The 14,590-nt window shown below is 37.4% G+C and overlaps 1 protein-coding gene across 1 annotated transcript in view; it reads left to right on the top strand.

The window, feature by feature from the left end:
- Window positions 1–3,278: 3,278 nt before the first annotated feature.
- LOC139730627 (uncharacterized) overlaps window positions 3,279–14,590 on the top strand; it is a 36,199-nt gene continuing 24,887 nt past the window's right edge. Inside the window, exon 1 of the mRNA XM_071641484.1 lies at window positions 3,279–3,657. The gene's annotated coding sequence lies outside the window, so the exon portion shown is untranslated. The remainder of the gene's footprint in view (window positions 3,658–14,590) is intronic.

The following is a 14,590-nucleotide window of genomic DNA, read 5'->3' as shown; positions in this document are numbered from 1 at the left end:
CTTTCCCCTATTGCTACAGGCTTACAAGAAAGGAGTATAGAACTCACAGATGAAGAGAAGATTTGACATATGTCACTGAGACTTTATTTTTTTTCTGTACTGCTTAGAAATGAAACAGAAAACAAAATAATGTCAATCCTCCATGTTTTGAAACTTCTCTTTTGATCTACGAGACCTATTTCCATTAATCGATAATGACAAAGCGACATGCTATATACGACTACTCACGTCGACACACAATGTAAGATTGATGATAGCGTCATGATGTCAACAAATACCCCAAATCTACAGACGGGACGTGTGCGAGAACGGAACAGGAAGTGACCGGAATTGTTCCGTGATTTTAGCATAATTACACGCTTGTTACGAAATTGAGGAGCTGTAGTGGTCCAGTGGATAAGACCATGGATTTTCAAGCATAAAGCACATGGGTCGAGTCCCTTGGTTGCACCTGTTGTGCCTATATGGGCAGAGCACTTCATCCTTATTTCCTAGTTCTTCGGAAAGTACCTTAAACCGTCAGTCCAGTGGTTCCTTGAGTACAATCTTTCATTGCTTCCTTATAGCAGCTACATGTACGTAAACAAATCATAATACAATACAAAATAACTATGTTTATTGTAAATATTATGGAGGATCTCACAAAGGGTCATTTTCTTGTATTTTATGATCATTTCACATTTATTGGTGAAGTGGATTTGAACTGCACATGCATCTTTTTAAGAAGAAAGAATGACTTGAGAACACGACAAGCACTTGACAAGTGTTCAAATTAATTCAAATAAGTTTAATACACATGTATTGTTTAATGCAAACGATTTCGGCGTAAGAAAGATACGTGGATATAAGAGTGGAATCAAAAAGTGTCACGCGGACTGAGACTCGATAGTGTTAGACTGAAAATACCTGTGTGTTATATGCGTCACGTGATCCGAATCCGCTGACAGTAGCCACACAATGATGAAACAGCCATATTCACTGATCATAGAGTAAACGAGTGACATGATGTCAGGCAGAAACTTAGTCCTGTTATGACCAAATATTAAAGTTAAATGAGACTTCAATAAAAGCAGGCTGCAATAATGTCAAATAAGCGTCAAACTATGGAGGTCGATATTATCATTGTTTGCATTACAGACCAGTTACGCAATCTGGTAATTTCTCTCTGCTTATGAGATTTATTCGGTCAAGAAGCCCTGCCATGCCTTTACAAAAGTTCAGCGAAATGGGAATTAGTTCTTACGCATTAGGTTAGAGGTTACATCTCGATAAAAGTCAAAGTGTTTGAGTAAACATGGCTTATCGCACAACATCCACTTTTACTGGACGTGTCATACACGGCTAACGTCAGTGTTATTATGTACTTTCACATGGCGTATCAAAATGTTGTTACGGAAGTCTCCGCACCTGCTTCACTTCCACCCCTTCATTCGCACTTTCTTTCGCACATACATTTTGCACTATACTTTATAGCTTGTACTTCTTTCCTTTTTGCTTTTTGCTGTATTATGTATCGCTCTTGCTCGATGGAGATAAAGTAATTGAAATTGAAACAGAAAATGTAACCAAACTGTTTGCGATTGCAATTCTATGGCATAATTATGAATATCATAAATATCATCAGGCGACATTTTGAATCAGAAGGAATAAATCGAAACGAAAGTCAGTGGTTCCCCTTTTAGTCTCATTCATCTGCGAGAATGTGTAGATGTCCTGTCCGGGAAAAAAAAATAATTGCCGATTTTGGTCAATGCAATCTCTCTATATCATTGTCTCGGACTATCATGACATGGCAAATATACTATACAAAGACACAAAATGCTTAAAACTTGTCCATCCAAACACAGACAACAGGGGCAAATATTCACTTGGTAACACTATACCCCTCAAAAAAAAAAAATCAGTGTACCTTCTAAGAAAAGATTAGAACATTATAATAACGCAATAAATGCTATATTGGTGCAAATAAATGTTCGCTTCAAACACATACCATACGAAGCGGAAGAGTCACATTTGACTTGACATATATCCTGAAAAGAAAAGAGGCAGAAATCCAAATGTCTGAAAGTGAAAATTTCTCACTAGATTTCTTTTTGTGATCGTGAAACCGACTCTGTGAATGCATTTATAATATAAGTTTCAATAGTAGCAGTATGCTTTTATGACGTCACTAGTTGTTTTAGAAACAGTACGTATCATTTACTCTGACTAGATTAGATAAAGCATAAGTTCAAGGCAATATATGGTTTATTCGCGGAGATTCAATTGAGAAATAAGGCAAATATCGCCATAGCACAAAAATTCTTTACTCGAAACAATATAAGTTCCCCCACTGACTAATCATTTGACCTGAAAAAGAAGTCATTGTATAGTACCATGAAGCTTCCCTGAAAGCTTCTTTCGAAGATTGATCATCGATCTCTTGATGGAATGATTTCGGAAGTCACGGAAATTTGGTTTACCCTTAGTGTCACACAACCAGTTATTATGGATATTTAAATAAGAAGAAAGTTGTAAAAAAAAAAAAGGGAAATTCAATTTCCAAGGCACCCGATTCCGCAGCACAAATAAAAAATGATGACGAATATTACAGAGAGGTCTTATCTAACAGGGCGACATGACAAATCATACAGATTGGGAGGATTGCTCATGTGAGCGATCCTATAGAAGTCTTATTATTAGTGGCGCCGGCAGTCATCGAGTGCTTGAACACTTTAAATAGATCCATGTTAATACATTGGTAGCTTTGTGATCGTATGAGCAAGAGTCAAGCTCATTGACGGCAATCAGACTGCAGCGCCATTCACATATCGGGATGTCTATAGACACAAAATGACAGTCCCCTAAGACATACAGAGGAAAAATAATCTCTAATTCATCGGAAACTCTTGCGGCGAGTAAACAACTTAACCTCCGAAGCGGAACACTTGACTATGATTAAATACGTTTACCTTGATAATATTTTTCAACCCCACGGAATGAATATGAATACAAGAATAATCGTCAAACCAATATGAAATGGTGGGATCTAATCTTTTGTGACTGTCGCCCTATAAGGTTCATTCCGTAAGGTTGCCGAGATATAAAGCGAAGTGACGTCAGTCTACGTCATTCGTGGGAGTATTCAAAAAACGCCTTCCAGTTTCATGGTATCCTGGCTCTCACTACATCGCCATAACGAGTGGAGCCCCACTCCACCATCTTTCGACCAATCACATGCCAGCAAGGTGTAATCGAATAATAGCGCATGCCCATTTTGCATAAAAACCCACAACCCCGTGCGAAAAGGGATGCAGATACTGTTTGTGCTTCGCGTGACGAAATTAAAAGATTTTTTTTCGAGAAAAAAAAAGAGCCGAAAACAGATACCGTCTCGTCATCACATCTCAACTAGCAACCTGTTACAAGGAATGATGCACATAAAGACTTGATCTGGAACTGATAAACGACGGAACGCCACTAGAGCATCCAGACTGTTTGCGGCGTGAGAACCCTTGGCAGTATTGTGCGAAGATCAAAAGTACCTTTCATCATCGGCGAGGAAAGAAGAGAAAACGGTAAAGAAGCAGCAACCGGTCACCAAAGACGCACATTAGTCGCTCTTCGTCCTCATCTCTTGAGCACCCGTGGCGCATTCTCTCACACACATATATCAAGGTAAGGAATTCCTTTTTCTCTCTTAAATGCTAGTCTTGTAAAAATAATATCGTGTCAAAGTTATGAGATCTGATATGCCATGCTATTCAACATATTTACACACATTTGATGTAGATGGTGTCCTTAATCACACCAGCAAGGATCTAACTGAAAGAAGAGTTAAAGCAACTATGGTAAGTAACAGAAAGAAAGGGATAGAGAGAGAGAGAGAGAGAGAGAGAGAGAGAGAGAGAGAGAGACAGACAGACAGAAAGAAGAGAAGGAGAGGGAGAGAAAGATACTAGTAGATGAAGGAAGAAAAATAGAGAAGGAAATGTTAAAATCTAGCTTTGTACAGCAAACTGTTTTGTTTTACTCGAACTACAAGAAATACGTTCTACTGGCAGAACAATCCATTCTTATTTACTGTAGAAGAAAGAATAAAAATACAAGCAGAACGGACACGTACTTCCTTGCTGTTGATGTAAAAGACATGAATTTGCCCTTGTGTGTATGGTGAGTAGTGTAATATTGATGATTTTACAATTCAGATCAATTTATTTGAAGTTCTTTGCCACATTTGATTTCTTTCTTCTTTTCGAAATGGTCAGCAGCATGCATGGTATGTTGTCTTTAGCAGCAGACCTGTTTCTCGCTTTTTCGTATGGAGCTAAATCAGTCACTTAGATATCCGCATTTCCTTTAGCGGTTGTAAATCTAAATGAGCTAAATCTTAAAGTCAAAAATAAAGGACCAGACCTTCACATAGATGTCGTGTGTGATCAGATCCCAAAGTTGTAATATAACTTCACATACATTAACCCGTTCGATACGGAAACCTGGTGGCCTGTGTATTAAGTCTATGCAAGGGGATTTCAGAATTATGTATGAGTGGTATGAATGTATGGATGTATGTATGAATGGTCAAGGCAAGTTTTTGAACCCATTTGAAATGACTGTCAAATAATATGTATTACTTATAAATGCCCTAGCCCTTGCCTGCAAGAAGTGACCATTTTATATACATGACATACCTTTTGACGACATTGTTAGGTGACAGAGGTGGCAGTCAGATCAACGTACCCCTTTTGCTGGCTGCTGAGATTTCCCTTTCTTTTAAGACAGAAATTCCCACATGTTCACGGTAAACCTCTAACCATGAAACCCAACACAAGTCTTTATGTCATGCCAGTGTCTCCCTTGATACCGTAGAAATGAAGGCTGTCTTGATAAAGGAGAGTATACAGATCCTCGTTTTTCCATGGGCGTTGCCTGTAAGAGAAAGAAACTTGTTGCTCTTCACGCTTTATCAGAGTTAAATTTAAGATTTCTACTATACAACACAGGACAAAATGTCGAGTCACAATGCTGAATTCAAGGCCAGCATTACGAACTCGAACTTACATTGCTCTACAGTGTACATTTTTGGAGTTACATGACCCCAAGTTCCCGCAGAAATCCAACACCTGAGCAGCTCCTAAACATGTTGCATTTCTACTAATGGCTCAAAAGGGATCATCTTTAGCGAAATGCAAATATTTCACAACATGTCCCTTGGGACTATTTAGCTGAACAGCCCCTGCAAATAACTAGACTGTTTTCGTGGGGTTTTTTTTAAACGCATTACCCGGTGTGATACTTCCACCCGAATTTCATTTTCGAAATTGTACTAAACTCTTTCACGTAAACTCATTCCCCTAAACAAACACAAATATCAAATGTTATTATTGTCGTTTAATCATTGTGTTCTTACGTTTACTGCTTTATGTTTTTTTCCGCTATTACCTACCAGGCTCTAAATTATGATTGTGTTCACTACAGATTTATTTCTTTCATTTTATTCTATATGTTCAATGAAAAATCCGTAACAATCTCTTATGACAACAACATACAATGTATTCATCAAATTCCATCTCTGAAAGGACATAGTGTGATATCTTACACTGCCGGTTAGATGCTCTCCAGTTATGACTAACAACAGTGACATGAGTGAATAATAATAATAATAATAATAATAATTTTGCTATATAAAGTGAACATTGCTATATTCATTCATTTTAAACCACAGCCCTCTTCTGTGTGGTACGCCTATTGTTCATGGATTATGTTTTTTTTCTCTTTTTTTTTTACATACACGTCTAAATGTTGAGCAGACTGGCAATTCAGTGCCTATAAAGCGCTCCTTCGGACACGACTGTACACTGGGCTGAATATGTGTGACATCGAGTCGCCGCGAAGGGACTGCTAAAACTACACTTTTCGGGTCTTTCATAAACATGCCAGCGATTTTCTTACCATGACTTGAAATGCAAATTTTCCTCGTACAGGGAGATGTAAGGAACTGACTCTGCAATTCACACATTATCAATCTTCCAATAGCCACAGAGGGCAAAAAAACCCACCAACAACAACAACAACAAAAAATTTGCAGTGCATCAGAAGTCCGCAAGACCTGTAAGTAAAGACACATAGGGGAGCGGATGGGTATCAAGGCACCTGCTTAAAACATCAAATAACATCGTTTCCATGGCTGGATATAAGATTTTCAGCGACTTCTTTCATAATCTTAGTCATTCTTTGAATGCATGCCCGCTGCATTTTGTTTAGATTTAACTTATTCAATCTGAGTGATGATCATACATCACACTCTTTACATGATCTGCTCATCTTAGTTTCAACCGTCAGCATTTTTTTTTTTTTCAGGTACATCAATGTGAGTTAGTTCCCACACTGAAGTCGTAAGGCATTCTAGGTGTGACAAGCTGCGCCAACTAAGGTTTGTCCGCTTACTCTTTGGACATATTTAATGTGTGGCATCCAACGCCCATCCTATGTTGTGCGCATTTGGTTGCACTATCGATAACACCATTTATGTGAGCAGAGGCTGGCGTGTGACTAATCGATATATCCGTTACCAAGTTTTCAATTGGTAATCAATGCTTCTCGATGCGTGCGTACAGTGTTCCCTACCACTAGTCTCGAGAAATACATCCTCTCCGCTCCAGAAGCACTACACCAGGTAGATGATGAGAGTATGATTCTATATCCGCATAGGGACAACAAAGTGTGAAGAAGGAGGCTGAAATTCGACCATGGTTATTTTGCCACTACGTGTATTTACTGAATGGTTAACTGGTAAAGCTGGATTTGACATCATGTCAAATTTAAGGACGAGGAGCTGTCCAGTCTAATTTGCTGCTTAGACCTTGTAGCCGACTTGAATATTAACCTGTTTGCACTGATTAATAAGAAAGATAACAGCTAAGAAGTTTGCGAGACGTCATCTTGCCATACTTTAACACGGAGACCACACTTTAAGTGCTTTACAACATACGAAACAAAATTAGAACTGTTGTTACGAGATATGCGATCATACATATTGCAAAGACTCATATATCTGTTTTACAACCTTCTCCAAAAGGTCAGATAAAAAATAAAAGGGTTTTCTTCAAAAACTGAAAAAGGAAAAAAAAAAGATAGATCATTACGTTTACATTCATTCCACTCACGAATCAGACTTTGCCGAAAGGCAGGAGGGAGAAAAACCTAACCAGAAGCATAGCATTGGCATTTCAATGCCAAGTCTCTATTCAGGAAATTGCCCACATGAGTGGAGAACTGTCCTTCCTTTGACCAGAAAAAGAATGAATGAGAGTCTCCGAAATATCTCCTCGTTACCTCGTCGCGCCAATTAAGGAATAAGAGATGATAGGAAGTCGCAGGCCGTCATGAAGAAAGGAAAGCAATGGTTCATTGAGATCCACGAATTAAAGAAGTATGATCAAAATTATAATCATCTATTCAAGAAGACAATAGTCCTATTATATCGCTCATTCGTTTTGGCGAATTCTCGAGTGGTTCAAGATAACTTCGTTACCATTCTTGAGGGTCGTCTACATTGCGGCGCTAGCTCCCAATAGTTTTGTTTCCGAAATTAACCAACGTTTGTATTGTGAATGCTAGTGTTATGCGGTCTTTCATTTCTATCTTGTGTACACTCCAATCCTAAGAATCGTGGAAATGCATCATATCTCTATTGTGGTATCTTGCTGCTGTTGTTATGATAGTATATATGAAAATAACTCTATTTCTCCAACCTGAAAACATGCGAGAACTGAGTATCGACCTACAACGAAAATACAAAAATAAAATCTGAACTCAAAGGAAAAAACCTTATGAAGGATATGTGAGAGTAAAGAGAAAATTGTGAGGAGACATTCTATTTTGGTTGTTGTTGGCAATATACCCACGATGATAATCAAATATGAAGAGGATTTGGCCTGGAGCTAAAGGCATAACGCAAACGCACATATACCAGCATTGATAAACTTTCAAAAAGCAAAAACAATTATGAAAAAAGACATGCTGTCGTGTACTGTAAACTTGAAAAATTCTCTGGTGACAAATTTGATAAACCATTGGACTCCAATGTATGTTTGCAATTATTCTTTAGCAGGCCCCAAACTAGTGTAGTGCGTTCAGCTCACTGGTGCAACATTATGCATTACAATAAGATTGCAAATATATTTTTCATCAAAATTATTCATCTACACACGTTGTAAATTTGTGTCATGTGACACAAGATACAACAATAATGAACATAATGAGTGCAGAAACTGGAATTAATTGTTTATATGACCTATATGAGTGCAGAAACTGGAATTAATTGTTTATATGACCTATGTTAATTTACCTTTTTATGATAAAGTGTGTCTGTCTTTTGAAAACATCCAATTAGTAAACTCTTGTAGTTAAGCAATCGTTTCCTCTAGGTTCTCCGTTTTAAATATGTTTGGTTTACAACATATAATTTAATTCGTCTCGCTGTTTAAAGTGCTACTTTAAGATATGTCAAGAGTTATGTTTCATGTGAACAATAATTCATCTCCACTCATTTTTTTTCTTCGAACTAGGCACATCAAAATAAGATGGGGTAAAAGTAAATTTCATCCAATTTCTCAGTGGACCGATGCGCCCTCATGTGAAAACTAGTTTGGTTTTTGGCCGCACGAGGATGGTTTTTTTTTATAGTAACATAGAAGGTTGCTGAATTGTTGTCAAATCCCAATACCCTTAGTTACCCTGATAGCTACATCTGTGTCTTCCTGATTTTTACGGTTCGTTGGCTGATATTTACAACCCAATCCTCGGATGTTTCAATAAACTTTGGCTATTCCAAATCAGGGACTGATAGCAAAACACTTTTACACTCTTCAATGAAATCAAATCATGCATATTCATTGCTCGGATACAAATCATTCTATAGAAATATAATATGAGTGTGGTCCCGCCATTGTTCTTATCTTATATTGTTGTTCCCTACACACTTATGGCTTTCTTAATGCAACAAGCAAGTGCGCAATGTTCGAGTCATTCCATTCTAAAAATAAAGAGGTATAAAACGACAACTACATGGAGGAAACCAGTCAGACATAGAGAAAGTAGGAAAGGGAGAGAGAGAGAGAGAGAGAGAGAGAGAGAGAGAAAGGGGGGAGGGAGATTGGGAGTGAGGTTGTAAATTGAAGGAATTTACTTGGCACACTGTTCACGGCGAGATTTCATTTCACCCATATCGAATGGTTTTTAAAATGGTTCCTTAAAATCTGCCTAAAAGTGTGAAAAGGAATACCCCTGTCCTGTCCCCTAAAGAGAAACTACTATGTGGGAAATTCATTGCTCCCCATTTTTTCCGACAGCGCTTTGAAGATCGGATACCCCACCGAGACAGGTCCTTCGGAACACTTGCAGCACAATTATGGAATCACTTACGGCAGTCATTAGGTCATCCATGTAGTGGAAGACTAGGTTCACATCCTCTCAATTTCTTCACAGCACCTAGACCAAAATGGATGATGCTGCCTACCGTCTGCGGATGGCGGATTTTTCCTTACCTCGTTAGTTTTCACCTGATGCTAAGAGGATTTGAAGCGGACTTCCCCCTTTCTTGCAATCGCCTAGTACAATATACATTGACCTACTCTGTTACGGCCAAGGCAAAACTTTGTCGAGGTCACAAATATCACAGCTATTTCCAGGCATCTTTTTTTTCCCCCTTGAATGTATTACACAATGGAAAATAGGAACAAGGTAAGCTCGATTATTCTTATAAACTGAGATAGCAGTAAGGCTGAAAAAAAAAGTCTTTGGTTTCATGATGTGAACTTTTTTTCATTTCCTATATGAAAAATTTATGTCTTGCTACGAATGATCGAAAAATGGAAAAAAATTAGTACAGCATGCTCATATTTTTCATAACAAATAGCTAGTCTGATTGATGTGTACGTTTTTGCGTGTGTGTGTTTACTCCAAACACGAGTCATATATCATCAACTTTCAAAAAAAATGAACAAGAAACGAAATATAGTTCCGTGATATGAAACGACACTTGTTTGAGTGCTGTCTGCTGAAATACGTTTATTCATAGATCCATAGATCTATTCTACATCGGAAATGACGACTGGTTAACTATTGTATATTTCATATCCTAATTTCTCGTACAGTACAAGGGGAACCTTCTTGTCTCTCTCCACGTGCTAATTTGCATGTCCAGAAAATATCATGTTACGGACGGTTGTCAGAAGTAGATAAAGCATATGCAAGAAGACCTTCTCCTCCAAAACTGAAAGAGGATATGAAGTCAGTGATTTGTGCGACTGGAATGGCAGCCACATCCTGGCCTTTGTGGGATGTGTGCCCAGATTGTTTAAGTGCAAGGGTGATTGTCGAAGAGACTCACAAATGTCAAGGCTCGGGATTAATTGGGACGGACGCGAGGAGCTTATCAAGCATGATTCGTGCAAAGAGAACCAATGGCTTCGTACTTCTTAGCTCAAAAAGCGAAGACAGAAGCAAACTTCAGTCATCCGTGATCCAAGCAAACACACTTGAACTTGTTTCCACAGAAAAAAAATTATCATTTTGTCTGATTTACACACACACAAATATATATATATATATATATATATATATATATATATATATATATACAAACATCGTAACTGTGCCAGCAAAAAATTAGATATTATGATTAAGTGGTCTTTTAGTGCTTAGTTTTATACTTTCTAACGAATTTCAGAATCATCAGATTCAGAAGGACCTCAAACAGCTGTTTGAATTGATATATTAGCACATTTATCATTGCACTGATAGACACTCATGTGACCGTGTCAATAAAGTTTGAATATCTTATAACATGTGCCCGTGTCAATAAAGTTTGAATATTTTATATCATGTTTAAAGCAACCATTATACAGGACGTTGTAGAAAAAGTTGTCGGCGTGAGATGCCACCAGAAGCATTTTTTTTTCCTCCAGTCCTGTCAAATCTTATCAAATCTATTGTCAATCCTCGTCAATTCTATTTCATCTATCCAGATCGGGTACCAAGAGCTCCTTCCCAATTTACCTCTTCTTCCAATGGATTATGTCCCATTTGCTTTGTATATTTTTTTTTTCACGCACAAGCACACGCGTACACTTATTCCTCGAAGAAGGAGTCCGGATTGTTGTTTACATATTTCTACGTGGGTCTGGTTCATCCTATTATGGGTTTGTTAAACACTTTTGGTTTTCAATATGCTTCATGTGTTTGATTACAAGAAAAATGGCAGTAGAAATGATGCAAACATAAGAAACTCCACAAATATTATTCCTTAGCCAGATAGGATAAATATCATCATTTATCAGCGTGAAATGAAAAGTAAAAGCAAAGAATAAGATACCTCCTGTCATCGGGCAATGCGCTGAGTCATAATTTTCATTTCTTGCACATTGTGTTAAAGGACATGCATGCTTCAATACGTCACAACAAAACGTCATTACTTGCGCAGAACTATCGGCGACTTCATTACACTAACAATACCCTCCAATTAAGCACCAGCCCGGTCGTCTACCATCAATTTGACGTGAAAGAAAGTCCCCTAACTGCCGCGATGATTTCCCTTTCGCAACGGCGTTCTTTGGAGACACTTTAAGCATCTCTTAGTTCTTCTTTTCGTCTGTTTGTTTGTTTGATACAGGAGCTCGAACAATAAGGTGGATGGCACTCCATCTCCCTTTGTAAACTCTAATTAGACACAATTATCCTAGGCCAACATTATATTGTCCTCATGGGACTATGTACAGAGTTATGGAACGATAGCCTTTGTCTATTTGTATAGAAATAGTGGGCGCGAAGCAAGATGTAATTTTCAGTGTATGAGAACTACAACACTGCAAAAAGTCCGGTGTTAAATAGTGAACACCGAGCTGGTGTTAAATTTTCGGTGCTCATTTATGGTGTTAAATTAACACCTCCGGGTGTCATTTCCAAATTTTAAACTGTTTTTTGAAGAGTTTCTTAGTAACTGCACTTCTTGTTGATTTTTAACTTAAACAAGACGATCAAGAATTTTACATTAAAATACTAGATTTTAGAAAAAAATGTGAAAATAAATTTACACCAAAGTAACACCAGCTGGTGTGGTCTCTTATTGAAGCTGGACGGGTGTTAAACCATTGATATTAACACCAACAAATATCAAATCAACACCATGTGGTGTCATTTTTGAATTAACACCAGTACAGTGTCAAAATAACACAAGGTACAGTGTCAAATTAACACCACGAAGTGTCAGGTGAACACTTTTCAACACCATCACAGTGCATTTTTAACACCTGTGGGTGTGGTCCTTTATTGAAGTTTGATCGGTGTTAGATTTAACACCCGTGGTGTTAAATCTAACACCGATGTTTTTTACAGTGAAGGTTCTCTTGCCCTTTGTTTCGAATATACCAATAAAATACCCTTTAAATATATCTCTCCTTTTTTCGTTTTCAAGACACCCGTGGTGTTAAATCTAACACCGATGTTTTTACAGTGAAGGTTCTCTTGCCCTTTGTTTCGAATATACCAATAAAATACCCTTTAAATATATCTCTCCTTTTTTCGTTTTCAAGACGGATAATCTCAAACACACTTTCATGCTGGTTTTAATGTACACTGGCATGCAGATCATCTTTTCCTCTCCAATACTCTCAAATATTTTATATATCATAACACTGCAAACGATGGGCAGCAAGTATTATGGAACCTTCACGTTCTGAAGCGTACGGTGTCACTGCACTGTCTTAGCACCCTTATATAGCTTGGAATAGTGCCACCTCTGATAGATATATCCCCATAGACAGTGATGTGTAGTCAGAACAGTAATGTGGTTTCCGATGCCACATTATGTCACCCGATTGACAACCTTTGGCGCCAAATCTCTCCCTATGCTACTCCTACACACATGTCTACGAGCCATGCGCTTGCAGGAGGGAGGGATGCACACAACTACGCATGGCTTTATTTAAAGATTTTAACACAAGTTGCGAAATTGAAAAGTACATTGCTCAAGTATTACAGACAAAAGGATAGAAAAAAAAAACCACTCCCAAATCAGTTCAGATTCTTGACAAAAAAAGGAAGAAAATCCAGTCTTAGTTGCAGCTTTCATTTGTCTTTTGTTCCAAAAGTGCAGTGTCTTTGTGCTCAGAATACGATTTTTAAAGCCGTGAGGTGATATTTGCTGTTATTTATTATTATTTAGTAACTGCTTTCTCGTTTGTTTGTTTTTATTTGATTCATGCCACACAGCTTCCACTGTCTTTAAAACTCGTGCTGTCATGTCAAAGGTTATCATAAAGTTGGTACAGAGAATAATGCATTATCTTAACTTTTCGTGTCTCATGGGTCTCATGTGTGTAACAGCAATAACTGGAACACCAAATTTTATATGACGACAATCCATAGGGAATGGTGTTAGACAGTGACGAAAACTCACAAATCATTACATTTGCTTTTATTATCTTGTGTAGAAATAAAAGAATTGAATTCACAAATAGAGTATTTGGTTAAGAGGAATATCATTTGTGACAAAGCGATGAAAAGTGACATGATTCAGAAAACATCGGGTACAAAATGACAAATATAATTAGCTATTCTCTTCCCTTGGTAGGAAGATGGCACCTTCACGAGTCAAACATGATTGAATTTTGCAAATGCAACGTCAGATAAGACAACAATAATTTCGCTGAATTGATCTACTCAACCATTATAACTGGTGACACAAAGTATATGGACAAATTAATAAGTATAAACGTACACACACGAGTACACGAGGCCTCACGCACAAACAAATATGATATATGTGTAACGACATAAAGAAGATAGATAAATAGATGATATCAGCTCACACGTTGAGATCATGAAGTCGGCCGGCGTTGAATTCAAAACCTTCCAACAGCGACATCTTTGGAATGGAAAACAGATCCTTTCTGTTTTGAAGTTCATGCGTAGATATGGTGCAGCAGCAACGGTCAATTTAGCTGATTCATGTCATAATAACGACCAGAAATATAGAGCGACAACAGGCATAGAACAAGAACATTTGTAACTGTCACTCGATATATATGGCACATGTATGCCATAGCAGGTGACTTTAATTTACATTATGATATATTTCTAGGTAATGCCAGTTTTCTCTTATATTTTCATGACGTAGGCTTTTTAGTTTTTAGTTTTTAGTTTTTAGTTTTCAGTTTCATTTTTATTCTATTTCTGCATTTTCCATGAAAATCATACATCATTTATGGTACGATGTACAATGTATTTTAAACAAAACAAAAAGCAACAAACAAAATGAATTCAGAGAATAATAAGCATAATCTGTAAAGTATATTAACAAATTCAGTGAAATCAAAGATATCAGAAAAACACTTATTTGCAGTGTATAGTGAGGGAAAAATGCAGGAGTCTGCTATCTTAAGCGGGTACTGGATACGATGACACCTTCAGAAAAAAAATAGACAAAATGAAACATACGCAGAGACGAGCAATTTGCCATTGAAACTCGAATTGTACTAACTTAATGGGTTTAACAATTGTAAAAAAAACCCAACTTTTTCACATGAATATTTTCATACGAACATTTCTG

This window comes from Diadema antillarum, unplaced genomic scaffold (genome assembly GCF_040938485.1).
Source record: "Diadema antillarum isolate AM-2024a unplaced genomic scaffold, OU_Dant_1.0 seq00000323_RagTag, whole genome shotgun sequence".
NCBI lineage: Eukaryota > Metazoa > Echinodermata > Echinoidea > Diadematoida > Diadematidae > Diadema > Diadema antillarum.
Note: the sequence above shows the minus strand (reverse complement) of the source record. Positions and strands in the feature narration are given on the sequence as shown.